The sequence below is a fragment of the Myotis daubentonii genome, chromosome 16, assembly GCF_963259705.1.
Source record: "Myotis daubentonii chromosome 16, mMyoDau2.1, whole genome shotgun sequence".
NCBI lineage: Eukaryota > Metazoa > Chordata > Mammalia > Chiroptera > Vespertilionidae > Myotis > Myotis daubentonii.
The window spans coordinates 19,702,257-19,717,743 of NC_081855.1; positions in this window are offsets into that span (position 1 = coordinate 19,702,257).

Here is a 15,487-nt window from a genome sequence, read left to right on the forward strand (position 1 = left end):
TCACCAGGCATTCAAGCATAATCAATGGGAAGAAAAAAAAAAGATCAATAGACAGTTCATTGGGAAGTCTCAAAATGTCAACAATAAAAAGAATGCCCTTTGACCCTCTAAAGTAGAATTCAGCAAACTAGAGCTCATTGTACCAAATCTGGCCTACCATTTGTTTTTATAAATAAAGTTTTATTGAAACATAGTCATGCCCATTCATTTGTGTTTTATCTATGGCTGTTTTCATGCTACAACAGCAGAACTGAGCAGATGCAACGGAAACCGCATGGCCCACAAAATAAAAAATATTTACTGTCTGACCCTTAACAACAACAACAAAAAGGCTGAATTGGTTTTGGATAGAAAGGAGAGAGAGAGAGAGAGAGAGAGAGAATTCACCTACAAAAGAACCCAATTGAGCCCGCATCAGAAACTTTTCATCAGTATCCCTGAATGCCAGAGACAATGGGAAAATGCCCTCAAGGTGCTGAAGGCAAATCATTTCTTATCTTAAAATTCCACACTTGGCCAAAGTATACATCAAATGCCAGGAGGGTGTAGAGGCTTCTCAGACACTCGACACTCAAGGACTGGGAAGATTTACCTCCCACGTGCCCTTTCTTGGGAAGTTACCTGCAGGAGTAAATCAGGAGACAGGAAGTTTCAGGGGACAGTGCCTGGGTGGCCGCTGTGCCCTGTGCCTAGAAAGCACTCCACCAGGGCTGCAGCAAGAAGATGGAGATCCGGGGCATGAGGAGGTCTGAAAGACTTCATTGTAGCTTTGAGGATTTGGAGCGGGGGGGGGGGGGGGGGGGGGGAGGAGGTGATGCTGTGGGGGTGGGGAAAGGCAAAGGCAGCTGCTCTCTGTGGAACTTACAGATCCATCAAGGGCTCTCACCCTAAACTTGTCTGCTGCCCTGAGGACTACTCCCCTGTGTTACGGACTGAAGAAGAATTCCACTTCCCTAGAAAGGAGGACCCGGACAGATTCTGGAATGTTCTTTCACCAGGAAAACCTGATGGCAGGCCCATCCAGGGAACTCCCTCAGGGCTGAAGTTCTTTTCCGAAAGGGGCTAGACGTGGCCCATTCGGGACCAGGAGCTCGGCAAGGACCTGAGCTCAGGCTGCGCTCTGCCTTCCCTGCAGCGGCCCACCCAGCTGCCCCGCCTGTGCTCTGGGGAGGAGAGGCGGTAAGCATGACAGCTGCTTGCCAACGCTTGCTGGCTCCTTGCTTCTGGGTTCTAGTTCTGTGAGAACCGCATTTGAGAAGGAAACTTGAAAACGCCCTCCAGAAGCCCCAGCCTGCCCCCCTCCCCTCACTCCCAAGAGGAGCCCCTCTTCCCCTGAGCCCACTCCTAGGAACTCCAGGATTCCGACTTCGTTGTGCTGGACAACGCATTTCTCTTCCTCTTAGTCTGTGAATGTCCAGTCAGAGCCTCAAGTCTGTGTTTTCAAAGACTTCGTCCATATTTCTGAGCCCAAAGTCTATTCACCTGAGAGAGCAATTTCACAACCGCAACAGCAGCTTCGTGGCAGCTATTTATAAACAACTTTTTTCTCTTTACCAAATTTCCATTTTCCAGATGAAGAAAATGAGGTCAAAGAGGCTGAGCCACACTCTCACTCGCGGTCATGAGGTGGGGATCAGACCTGGGAGTCAGAGCCAGACTTCAAACCCAGGAATGTCCGGCTCAGAAACCTGGCTCCATGTCTTCACTTCTCCTCCTCTGTTCCCCAGGGAGGAGGGCCCGTCCCTGGAAATGTCCTTACTAAGTGTCCCTCGAGGCCCCGGCCTCCCCGTTTCTGCATGCTGCACGGTTCCCAGTGTCTGGTGCGGAGAATCTGACTGGCCCCGCTCAGGTGAACTGTGCCCTCTGCACCAACCACCCTGGCCAGGGGCAGCAGGGGCTGCAAGGGGAACCACTGAGTCAGGAGGGCAACTCTGGCGGGAGACAGGCGTTGTGTGAGCTGGAGGCCACCCCCCAGGGGCCTGCTCCTGAGGAGTGAAATTCCAGGAGGCAGCCTGGCTGGTTTCCTGTGGCCGTGCACACTGCCATCCCGGCTGCAGAGCACTGTCCCGTTTCACCAGGTGTACGCTGGCTCCCACCCTGAGCAAGCCCCCTCTGGCTCCAGAGCAGAAAATGGAAACGCGTTTCCTCTTTCCCCCAGGCTCAGGCCCGGGGTGATTGCTTGGCAAACAGCCTCGTCGCTTTGGGCTTTGGGTCGTCTTAGACATTTTTCCTACCCGGCAGCTCCTCTTCCCAAACAGACCCAGAGCCATTTCTCAGAATGTTCTGCTCAAACAAGCATGGGACAGAACAGCTTGTCAGTTTGCCTCTTTCTTGCCGAAATGAGACCACGATGTCAGAATCCAGTCCCTTCTTCATTTAGAAACAGCCTGGTAATGGAGCGCTGGCTTCATTTCCCGGGGAAAGGAACATGCTTCTTGGCCAGCGAGGCTCCGTGTAACCCTGGGAAGAGGAGTCATTATCTTCTTCACAACCAACCCCTTGTGGGTTCCTTCATTCATCGTAAAATAGAGACGAGGGCTGTTCAGGAGGTAAGTTTACGGGGTTAATTACTGCTGGATTATGCGTCGCACGATCACCGTGTTGGGAGGACGGTTTGGTTGGGCACATCTGATGGAGTAACTGATGAAGATCTCCAAACCCCTCCTCTCTGCCGAGGGCATGAGTTAGAGAAACGGCAGGAACGTTCCTTCTACCTTTGCAGGCGAGTGTTCAAGGTACACCGGCTTTACCAAGGGACATCAGCTCTGTCTGTGAGTGTGAGGGCCCTGGCTTAAAATGACTAGCTATATGCTGCTACGCGTGCAAACCCATGCACACATCATCACCCATGCCTGTGTGCACACGTACAAGTGTCAGTATGCATGTGTGCACGCACACACACATGAACACACACACACACACACACATCAAAGTCCAGAGAACTGGCTTGGAGTCTCAGACCTCAGACCTCAGGCATGTTCTTACTTGAAGGCCGTGTGAGGACAGTCTGCAATCCCTGCACGTTAACAGCCTCCTGTCGGGGTCAGGGACATTAACATGGCCGGAGCGCAGGTCCTTCAATGTTACCCTTCGTGACAAAGATGGATGGACACATTTGGAGACTGTCCTGTCCATGTGCTTGGGGAATGCACGGGCGGGCACATAAAGAATTTATTCGCAACTAATCATCAGATGCGGTATCTCCAGAAATGCCAGGAGCTCCTCCCCCTGTACCCCCTCCCCCCCCCCCCCCACCCCTCCAGCCCCAACAGAGAGTTCTGAAAGGAAATCTTTCTTTTCCTTCGTTTCCTGACAGAGAATGGGGGTTGCTATGGGGATGGGCTGTACCTACATCAGGGGGATGAAGTTGAGGGGACTGCAATGTGGGGGGAGGGAAAAGTCTGCCTCTTGGCTTGGACTTGACGTGTTAGACTCCTGCGAAAGGAGATCGGCATCTCACCTCCTCTCCTTGGGGTCCTGCCTCTTCCTAGCCTTTGCCAGGCCTGGCGATGTTGCCCGACTGCTCTGAGCCTGTGTTTCACTCGTGGGCCGGGCTGCTGCCCCTGGGGAGAGGCCTGGGCCCCTTCCCTCCTCCTCCCCCTCCTGCCTGCGGGACACACGGCAGGACAATGGCACCTCAGAGCATGTGCCACGAACCACATTCGCATGGGCGGGAGCCTCTGAGAAGAAGAGGGGAGAGAAAGCCCCTGTCTGTGTCCTTGATGGTCCAGAGGGGCTCACGGGGAGGAGACACGAGCTCCACTTCCGAGGGTGAGGAGCTGTCCTGGAAGAAGAAGAGAAAGGTCGTTGCAGATGGAGCCTGGTGTGAGCAGGTGTGGAGCAGTGAGGCTCCTGAGTCATTTGACAGCGTGGGCAGCGTGGGGGCTCAGGAGGGACAAAGGACTTCTGGTATCAAGGCGAGAAATCTGGACTTCATCCTCTAGGCCAGTGGTTCTCAACCTCCCTAATGCTGCGACCCTTTAATACAGTTCCTCATGTTGTGGTGACCCCCAACCATAAAATTATTTTCGTTGCTACTTCATAACTGTAATTTTGCTACTGTTATGAATCATAATGTAAATATCTGATATGCAGGATGTATTTTCATTGTTACAAATTGAACATAATTAAAGCATAGTGATTAATCACAAAAACAATATGTAATTATATATGTGTTTTCTGATGGTCTTAGGCAACTCCTGTGAAAGGGTCGTTCGACCCCCAAAGGGGTCGCGACCCACAGGTTGAGAACCGCTGCTCTAGGCTCTAGGTTTTCCAGCAAAGGAGGGACACACCGTCCTTTGGGAGGCTCCGACTGGCAGCAAGCGCAGGGCAGACGGGCAGGGAGTTCTATGTGGAGCTGAGGCAGCCATCGGAGGCAATGTGTCCTGATCGAAAGCCATCACAGGAGGCTGGAGAACAGGAGTTGGGGGAGGGACATGGGAAGTAGGGATGTGGGCAGTCCAGGGCTCAGGGACCCATTGGTGTGGAAGGGAAGGGAGAGCAAAGGGGTGAGATGGCTCTGGGGTTCGGCCACTGAGGTCTGGGTGGATGGGGATGCAGTTACAAAGGAGGGGACACAGATAGGCGAGTGCAATTGCGCACATACACACACACACCCATCCTCATCCAGTGGTTATTAAAGCCCCCATTCTCTGGAGTTCTCTGCCTTGACACCTCCCATCCATGACAATGAATAGAGTGGCAACTCTATTTAAATGGGGTCACGCATCTTTAGTGAACAGCACTCTACATTTGATAAGAAATTGCCATATCTGAACTCCTCTCTGAGGAAGGCCAGTGGGGGCTTTGAGAGGGCAGGCGATTTGCCTAATGTCACAGCCAACAGTGAGAGCGGGGCTCAGCACAGCCTCCCACTGTGCCCAAGAGGCCTAGAGACCCTGGAGAGGAGAGAACCCTGGAGCTGGCTTTCCGCGCCCTCATTAGCCCCCTTGATGAAGGTTGGCGCCGCAGCAAGGAAATTCCTTTCCATCGGTCTTCCAGCTGCCACCGTCGTATTTCCTTCCTCCAGAAAAGAGCACAGCCAAAGAGATTATCTTGACATATTTCCTGAAGACGCTGTTTCTAGAGCGCTTGCCTGATAAAAATGATATATTTATTTGGGACCGCCAAAAGCTTGCTGAAATGAGGAATTTATCTGCATAGCTTTTGTTATTAAAGTGATTCTTCTTGTTTATTTCCTTCTAAGCTACTGATTCCATCTATAATACATGAGTTTCAGGTAATAGAAATTTTTCATGCAAGTAAATATTTTAATAACAACATTATGGTCTTGATTCAGAGTGTTACAGGCAATAGGCTGGCAGAGTGAGCAGGCGCTGCGCTGGGAGCCAAGGGACCTAGGTTCTCATCCCCACTCCGCATCTGTGACCTTGCACAAAACCCAGCCCTCTCTGGGCCTCAGTTTCCTTATCTGCAAAATGTGGTGGCTGCCACGTGCCCTACCTGACTCACAGGGGCCATTGTTAAGGTCAGATGAGATGGCCCTAACCGGTTTGGCTCAGTGGATAGAGCGTCAGCCTGTGGACTGAACGGTCCCAGGTTCGATCCTGGTCAAGAGCATGTACCTTGGTTGCAGGCACATTCCCTGTAGGGAGTGTGCAGGAGGCAGCTGATCGATGTTTCTCTTTCATCAATGTTTCTAACTCTCTATCCCTCTCCCTTCCTCTCTGTAAAAAAATCAATAAAATATATTTTTAAAAAAAGATCCGATGAGATGAAGCTGCAAATGTTCTTTGGGGGAGGCTGCAGCCTTCGCCACGCTTGGGCAGGGTCAGCATGGGGTATTAGCTAGAGCGCAGAGTTCTGCAGTAACAGACTCAGAAATGCAGTGGCTTGCATAAGATACTTTGTCTCTCACAAACGCAGGTCAAAGTCTAGAAGAGGTCAAAGATCCCACTCTCCAAGGTCATTCAGGGACCTAGGCTGGCCGGTTGGTGCTGCTGTCCTCAGCATGAAGCCTTCATCGCTGCACCCAAGGTCTGCTGCCACCACTGCCGCAACCCAAAAAGCAAGAGGTGGCAAAAGGGCCAAGTGGTTTTGTCTTCAAGGTGATGACCCAGAAGTTGCACATAGCACTTCCACTCACCTCCCATTGGCCCAAATTTGGTCACATGGGTCACTCAGCTTCCCTGGCTGCAAGGAAGGCTGGGAAATGTAGTCTCCAGCTTGTTGGCCAGGTATCAAGCTGGCACCCAGAAGAAGGAGAGAATGGATATGGGGAACTTAGCATTATAGAGTATTTGACAACTCAGAATAATGGCCACAGGTATGGAAGGGCCCGTGAGATCTTCAGGAAAAGTAAATAACCCATCAGGTGTACAACAGGCCTGCATCCATGTACCTGCCTCATATATTTATATACACATATGCGTACTTATACATGCACATGTGCAAACAGAGACTAAGAAAAAGAATGAGAGAGAAACTCAGCGTTATCTCTTGGTTTTCAAGGTATGTGCCGATCAAGGGAGAGATCATGGTGATGTGGTCCAAGATGCCACAATCAAGTTGGAGAGAGGTAGGTGGATTTAATATCAATGTTGCCTCCCAGCCCTGGACAAAGAAGGCCATGATGAGGACAATCTTAGGCCCACAGAGTGGGAGAGGTCTGAACAGGCTGGAGCTGGGAGCATCACAGACTTGAGAACACACATGACATCAGACAAGCTACAGGTCTTCACTGCTCCGTCAAGCTGGCAGCCATTCACTGGTTTTCTCCAAACAGGGCTGCCCTTGACCCCCACCAAAGTACACTAACAAATTCTTTAGCTGAAGGCCACACCCCCCAACTACATGCATTCCATCTGGACCAATGCCTGATGTCCCAAGCAAGGTGACCCTCGGTCCAGACTAAATGCCGAGCCCTGACCTGAGCAGGGTTCTCCCAGATATTCCCCAGTGTCTCTGCTACGGACCCAGGAGAGAACCAGGCCCTGCCCCAAGCACATAGCAGAGTCAGAAGTCTCCCCCGGTAGCAAGAAACTTCCTGTTGGAAATGATCCCATGGGAGAGGGTTCACAAGTGTGAGTGCTACAGTGACCCAGGGAAAGTCCTTCCCTACAGGCTGTGCCTTCAGCAGAGGGGAGACCTTCAGAGGAGCCTCAAGGCTCACTCTTCACTCTCACAGGCTACTCAGCAGACATTAGCAGCTCTTGTGTATTCTGATCAGTTCATAATTATTTGTCAAAATCACTTTTTCCCTCATTACTTCCTGCTGAGAATGTGATATTATATAAATTTATGTTGTAGCTGTCACAGAATCCAAAAGCATCGCAAAGGAAGAGAAATTAACCCCCTGCTTATTAATTAAAGTTGAGCTTGGCTCCCTAGAAGGAGGCAATGTGTTAGGTTGATTTTTTTTTTTTTTAAATGGGGGAAAAAAATGCATTGGTCTTATGATGTGTCATACCTAAGTCGCACTATCTGCTGTTTTACCACAGGGGACCTGGTACCACTGGTCACATCAACTTTTAGTTAAAATTATTTACCAAGAAGGTGTCAGGCTAATTGCTTTTGGCCAGAACTATAGATTGGGACCCACATTTTCATTTCCTGGGAGACAGAGGTTCTTGGTGAATAAGAGTCACATTTATTGGGCACTTTAAGTTCTAGGTGACAGGTGATGTGCTCGGTGACATACATATAAATGAACATTATGCCTCACCTGGGTCGTGGGTATTCCCCACATCTTGCTGGCCCCATCCCGCCCCACCCATCTCTCATGTTACACCCAGAGCGACTCCTCAAAACCCAGGTAGATCTTGTCCTCCTCTCCCACCACATGGCCTTTGCACAGTTCTTTTCTCTTCCTGGATTCCTCTTTCTACCCCTCTTCACCTTCCTGCTCACCCTTCAGGTCAAGCCCTATTTCACTCAGACAAAAGCCAAAGTCCCATAATGGCCCAAGGATAGCGTGACCATATACTATATCATATTAGCAGGTACACTCTTGATAGTGACATGGGGTATGATTAATCATTGTGACAGACCAATAGGTATAAATGCCGCTATCTTAGGCAGACCAGGACATTGTATCCTTTATACAAGGCTATCAGGATTTGGCCCGCCCCCACCTCTCTGACCTCCACATCTACAACTCGCTCCTCGGCTGCTCAGCTCAGGTCCCCTGGCTTCCTTGCTGTTCCTCAGCCTGAAGGCTCTGAGCCTGCTCTCCCCACTGGCTCCTCCCAGCACAAACTCAGCTGAACAAATTCCTTCACCTCCTCCCAGTCATTGCTCCAATGTCACCTCCTCAAACTGTCCTGAGGACAACCTCCGTGCTGTGTCATCTACTTCTGGCTCAAACCCATAGATGACAGAGCTGGGTCATAATGACATTGTAAGTGTCATCAAACTTATTTCCCAGATGTCTGAAACACTAGCCTGGTCACCAGTTTGGCACACTGACTCACTGTTGTCTCCTCCATGCTAGAGGCAGCTCTGTTGCACCAGAGTAAACCTCAGACCGGTGATGGAGCACAGAATTCTTATTCCGCCCTGTGTAGCCCCCAGCTCTGCTGTCTGACCCCACCATGCTGAGAAAGCCTGCAATGCACCACGTCACAGAGATGCCACCTCAAATATCTGCCTCCGCAGGTGACCATGGGAGCAACTCAGCCAGGTAGAAAGAGGAGCCAAGTGGCTCCATGGGGATGCGAGTCCTCCAGCTTCAGAGAAGCCCTGGGGCCTCCATGCCCAAATGAATTGAATTGACCCCATTGTAAGAGTCAGGATTCTTTCCATTACAAACCAGAAACCCAGATCAAAGCAGTGTCAACCACAAAACAAGGCTGAGAAAGGACTCTAATCAATTGGCTACAGGCATGGCTGAGCCCAAGGTTTCCAACAGCATTCCAGGATGCTGTTTCTCTGTGCACACTGTGTTCCCAGTGCCAGCTCTCGGCTCAAATCTTCCTCACAACTACAAATACCACTGAAAGGCGAGTTTTTCAACAGCTTCAGCAAAAATCCCAGAGAGGGCTCTAATTTGCCTAGCTTGGGTCACATGTCCATGTCTGAACCAATCACTGAGGTCCAGGGCATGGAATAGCCTATTGGCCAGGTTGGGTCACATGCTTAGTCCCAGAGTACAGGAGGTGGAGTCAGCCAAAACACATAGTCACCCAAAGCAATGTTGAGCAGTCAAAAATTGTACTTGCCCTGACCGGTTTGGCTAAGTGGATAGAGCATTGGCCTGCAGACTGAAGGGTCCTAGGTTCAATTCCTGTCAAGGGCATGTGCCTTGGTTGCGGGCACATCCCTAGTAGGGGGTGTGCAGGAGACAGCTGATAGATGTTTCTCTCTCATCTATGTTTTTCAATTTCTATCCCTCTCCCTTCTTCTCTGTAAAATCAATAAAGAATATATATATATAAAACATTTTACTTGTGTTCATGACACTAAGCCCATAGGAGGGTGCTGTGTTGTTCTACTGGAAGGTATTGGCTCTAAAGAGCTCTGAAGTAGGCATCGGAGACTTGTTTCTATGGGACTGCAGACAAGACATTTTCCTTCGCAGAGCCTTACAGTTCTCTTTTTTAAAAATATTTTTTATTGATTTCAGACAGGGAGAAATAGAAACATCAATGACGAGAGAGAGTCATTGATCAGCTGCCTCCTGCAAGCCCCACAATGGGGATCAAGCCTGCAACCCAGGCATGTGTCCTCACTGGGGACTGAACCCTGACTTCCTGGTTTATAGGTCGACACTCAACCACCGAGCCACGCTGACCGGCAGAGCCTTACATTTCTCAAATGCAGTGGGAGGATAAGAGCTCTGACAGCACCAGAGAGTACTGTGAGGATGAAAGAAGATCACGGAGGACCCATGCTCCACATGAAGGGGCAGGTGTCCAGCATGGGAGGAGAGGGCAGTGTGACTTCCCATCCCTCTGGACCACGTCTGCAAGCTCCCGTTGGATCAGGGTGGAGTATGGGTTCCTTTTCCACTTATTACTCAAAGAAAAATAACCTTCACTCCCCCCTTATTTGGTGTTCGGATGGTGTCCCTCCCACCACTTCCATCCCATAGCCTGGAGGCACCTTCTCTGATCCCAGAGGAGGCAAGATTCATCACTCCCATACAGAGTTCACCCCACGCAGCCATGACCTGAACAGCACATCCACAATTAGCTAATGTAGAACATTTTCCGCAGAAAATGAAGCATGAAATATGCACAAATAATGAGCCCTTCGCTGAAATTCCAGTAGCTGCTACAGGGTAACCAATTTGAATAGCAGCAGTTGCAACTCCTAGGGAGGAAACCCATTAATAAGGACAATGCTTAAATCATTATGTATGGACCCCAGAACTCACTCCATAATTAATTCAGTCGATAAACATGGTATTAATCCTCCCACAGTGTGTAACTTAAATGAGGCTTTTATTGAAATATGTGGTCCAGTTTCAGGCTTCGCAAGCTAGAGCAAATGAGGACATTGGCCATGGCAGAAAGGCCAACACAAGATCCAAGGAGAATGTAATCCACAGAGAAGAGAGCCTGCCTCGTGGCCCAGAGAGGACACCCGTGTCACCAGGGTTCACACAGAACGAGCCCCGGAAATGAACATTGGCTCGGATGCCCGGGGCCAAGCTTCCAATAGCTTCTTCTTACAGGTCATGGTGGTAATTTTTTAACTTCCCAAGCCCATCTGTGGGCACGTGGTGGCAGTGCCACATGTGCTTCCAGCCTGCCGGAGACCTTCCTTGGATGGTAGAGGAGACAGAGGGAAGCCATCAGAGGTTGGTGTCAGACCCAGGTCTAAATCTCAGCTAAGCTATTTACCAGCTCTTTGACCTTCAGTTTATATGAGGTCCCTTTCCCCGTTTGGAAATAATTAGAGTACCTACCTGTTATGGTTTTTTGAAGAATAACTAATAATGGGAGTTAAGGACTCAACCTTGTGTCTAGTTCGGAACAAGAACTCACTAAATGGGACCTATTGTTATCTGTTTCTTTCATCAAGGCTAGACCCCCTGGTTCTCCTAGGCAGGTGACCAGTTGCTCTGTATGCACCAAAGTCAGCTTCTCATGCACCCTTCAGCATCAAGGCGGAGGTTAGCTCCTAATAACAAGGGGGTCTGGGTCTCAGAAATCATTAAGCCTCCTGACACACCACACCCATCGCATTCAGGTTACACCTAAAGATCCATCTTATGAAATATTGCCATGTATTAACTACCATTGAAGATGGATGATGGGTACACAGTGGTCCGTTGTACTGTTCTGCCTAGTTTTGTATATAGTTTCATTGGTGTTGGCTATTTTAAAGACCGATCTAAAATGAGTTGGATTGGGTTCTAAAGTGCATATATAGGAGCAATATTGTCAGGCTCACAAATTGGCACTCCTCTTCCCTTCTCCTGGGGAGGCCCCTCACCTTCGGGTTTAAGGCACCAGGACATTCTTGATGCAGCTCAGGGCCTCATTGTGACTGGAAATCTATATGATAAAAGACAGTGTAGTTTAAGAGACCCAATCACCTTCATTTTTAAATTGCACCGAGGAACCTAAGTAATCCAAGCAGAGCATCTGAACTGAAGGAAACAAATCATTAACTATGACAGCTGACATGTAATGAGATTCTAATTGATACATTTCCTATTGGTTCCTTGCACCAGATCATAGACAGAGTAAGTGGTATAATTAGGAATAGAACTCAAGTGCTCTGCTTCTAAACCTGGAACTTTTTTCACCATCACCATACAGCCATCATACCAACAACCATAAAAATAACAGCAACAAAAACAATAGCCGCTAATATGCATTAGGGTTTTCTCATGGCCGTGACCTCCATTAAGTTTTTTGATGCACTATCTCATTTACTTCAATCAATCAATCAATCAATAATAAACTTTTGAGGAAGACAATATTATCCCCATTTTGCAGATGAGGAAATTTAGGCTGAGTCTTTATCCAACTTGCCTAAGGACACATAGCCCAGGAATGGTAGGACTGGAATTCAACCTGGATCTATCCCATATACATCTATAAGTGTCTGATTGCTGCAGAAGATTCTATAGTTTACAGCCTCTACTGTCAGGCATTGGGGTTCTTACCAATTTTTTAATTCACACAAATGATGCTGCATTGGACATCCTGAACTGGACTTTGCTATCAGATCTGTCTTATAAAAGCTACTTAAAGTTAGGGGTTTTGCCTATTTTGTTTAATTTTGTATCTCCAGAACCTAGAACAGACACTGGCACAAGTAGGTTCAATGTGTATTAGTTGAGTGGATGGATGGGTGGATGGATGGATGGACTAGTGGATGGACAGGTAAGTGGGCAGATGGATGGATGGGTGTGGGAGTACTTCTGTCACATAGATGCCCGGATGTCTCCAGCTCTTGCCCCTGCCCTCTCTCCCCCCGCCCCCCAACTCCCCACCATGACCTTAGTTTAGGACAGTGGTTTTCAACTTTGGCTGCAATTAGACTCTCCTGGAGACCTTTTAAAAAAATACTGATGCCTGGATCCCACCTGCAGAAATTCAGGTTTAACTGACCTGGAGTGTGGTCTGGGCACTGAAATGTTAAACAGCTTCCCAGGAATTCAAACGTGCAGGACCAGCAGTTCAGGCAAAGTCCGAGGACCATCCTGCAGAGCATACTTGTTAGAAACGCCAACTACGTGTCCCACCCCCCTGACCTAAGAATTGATGTACATTGAAATTAGGAGAGCACCAACCTTTGTAAATAAGGGGAGAGAGATTAATTCTGACTGGGAGTGAACCAATCTGAACCTTCATTCACAAATCAAGTGTCCAAGAAATACCTTATTCACTCATTTTCCTTAAATCTCACTAAATCCCACTTCAAGACCCCACCCCACCACTGTAGCAGAAATGGCTACCCTCCTGGGTCCAAAGGTCCCTCCGCCAGCTGTGGGACTGCCACCCAAGGCCCCTTCCAGGGTAGACACTCACGCCCTCCTCCCCGCCCAGGCACACCACAAATGGCAGAGAGAAGAGCTGTCTGCAGGCAGCTTCTGCTTCCAGTCCTACAAAAGCTTTAAATCCAAGAAACCCAATGGCCTGGCTGCCTTCTTGGGAGGAAAAGAGGGAAAACCTAAGCCAGCCATCTCATTCTGAGCTTGGCTTGGTTCTGATCACAGAGAGGTGAATTCAGGTTTCCAAGAAGAGCCAGTGTTGATGAATGCCCAGGGGGAAGTTTTTCCTCCTCCACTTACTACCAAATGTAAGAAGGACGATTTCCTGACCGTGAGGATCAGGGTTATTTTTAGATCCCTCATGATGATAATGAGGGTTTCCTGGTAGACTCCAAACCTGGCCTTGGCCTTTGCCTCCTATTGCAAATGGAGTTCAAGTTCATGCAGTTCAGCAAATGCCTTCAGGGCAAAAATCCACAGGACAGGAGAGGTGCCTGTCTTCCCTAAGTTTTTGACCTCAGTGTTTCTTTCTTATCAGTTTACTAGTGCATTGAAGGGGAAAAAAAAATATATTTTATCCAGCACTGTTTTCAAAGGATGGTCACAGTACTAGAAACACAGAAGTCTGAGCGGTATCATTTCTACCTCTTGGAATTCGTTGAGATTTCTACTGTAACCTAATACATCTCAATTTTTGTGAATTTGTTTAGTGTTTTATGTGTGTATAACAATAGGTGCATTATCTACTTGTTGATTAAAACTTTATATATATATGAACATACAACTTTATATATATGAAATGTATATGATCTGCTAATAACTAGGTTAATAAAATCTATATTTTTATTTTTTAAATATTTTTTATTGATTTCAGAGAGGAAGGGAGTGGTAGAGATAGAAACACCAATGATGAGAGAGAATCATTGATCAACTATCTCCTGCACGCCCCCTACTGGGGATTGAGCCTGGAACCCGAGCATGTATCCTGACTAGGAATTGAACAGGGACCTCCTGGTTCATAGGTCAATGCTCAACCACTGAGCCACACTGGCCGGGCATATGCTTACTTATTTTTTATCTCCTTTATCTGTTGATTTTAGACATAAAGAGTCCCATGCTGGTGATAGATGTCTCCACTTTTTCCTGTTTTCACCCAGTACTTTTTGCTTACTATATTTTGAAGCCACAGTATTAGGTAACTGAAGGTTCGTAATTGCTATACCATCCATCCCTCTTATCCCTTTAATACTTTTTATAAAAGAATAGTTCATTGATTTTCAGAGATAGAAGAGGGGAGAAGAGAGAAACATCAATGTGAGAGAGTTGTTTGTTATTTGCTAAGTATATCTCTTGCTATCTGTTTATTCCCATGTCCCTGTGTTATTTTTGTTCTAAATGCACTTCTTGGAAATTGTAAGGAGCTAAATTTTTAAGCCTAACCTGGGATTTCTCTCAGTAGGTATATTCCAGTCACTCCCAGTTCCTTTAGACTGGTTCTTGCCATTTTATTTTGTTTCCTATTTACTCTGCTTTTTTCTTCCTTCATCCACACCTCACTTCCTACCTGTTAGTGGGTGGACCAAGTATCTTTATCACATTATCCTTGCCTCCTATTTTCTGTTTCCCTTCCTAACATTCTTTTTCTAGTCTTCCAGAGAACACCCTTGAATACTCCACATCCTTATTTGAACCTACATTGTCTGTCAACGCCAAGAAGGGATCGGTCTTTACATCTTCCCCTTGAACAGAACAAAAGAACTGAGTATTCTTTCCTTCCATCAACCCCCTTCCTGCCCTTTCCATGTCTCTTCCCACATTTCTATCCTGTGGGATTTTAATTCAAGATTGCCATTATTTTTAGTAATCAGATTATTTATCTTTATGGCTAAATCTTACTAGTTCTTTGCATATGATTGCCTCTTGTATCCCAATGTCTTCTTCGATTCAGCTTTCATTTCTCTATTAATTTTTTGAGGAGGATTTTAAGAGGTAAGCTTTCCTGGTCCTTGCCTATCTGAAAATATCTTCACTTTACCCTCTAAGGCAGTGGTTCTCAACCTTCCTAATGCCGCGACCCTTTAATACAGTGCCTCATGTTGTGGTGACCCCCAACCATAAAATTATTTTCATTGCTACTTCATAACTGTAATTTTGCTACTGTTATGAATCATAATATAAATATCTGATATGCAGGATGTATTCAGGTGACCCCTGTGAAAGGGTCGTTCGACCGCCAAAGGGGTCACGACCCACAGGTTGAGAACCGCTGCTCTAGGGCATTTTAGGCATGAGAAGTGTAGAGTGGCTATAGGACTGACCTGTTGGCAAAGCCACAAACAAGTCCCAGCTTAGATGGCACAGCCCTCTTAGCATAATTAAGCTTGACCTCATGACGCTCCCTAGATCCTATCTGGGTAGCTAATGGGCTGCGGGAGGTGCAGCAAGTGCTGCCAAAACAAGTGAAACTCCCAAGAACATTGTAACTATGGTGACCACGACCTTGTTTACCTCTGACTATAAAATAAAGCCTCAGCTTGCCTTCTGGGTCTCTCTCTCTGTGGCCTCAGCCAGGCA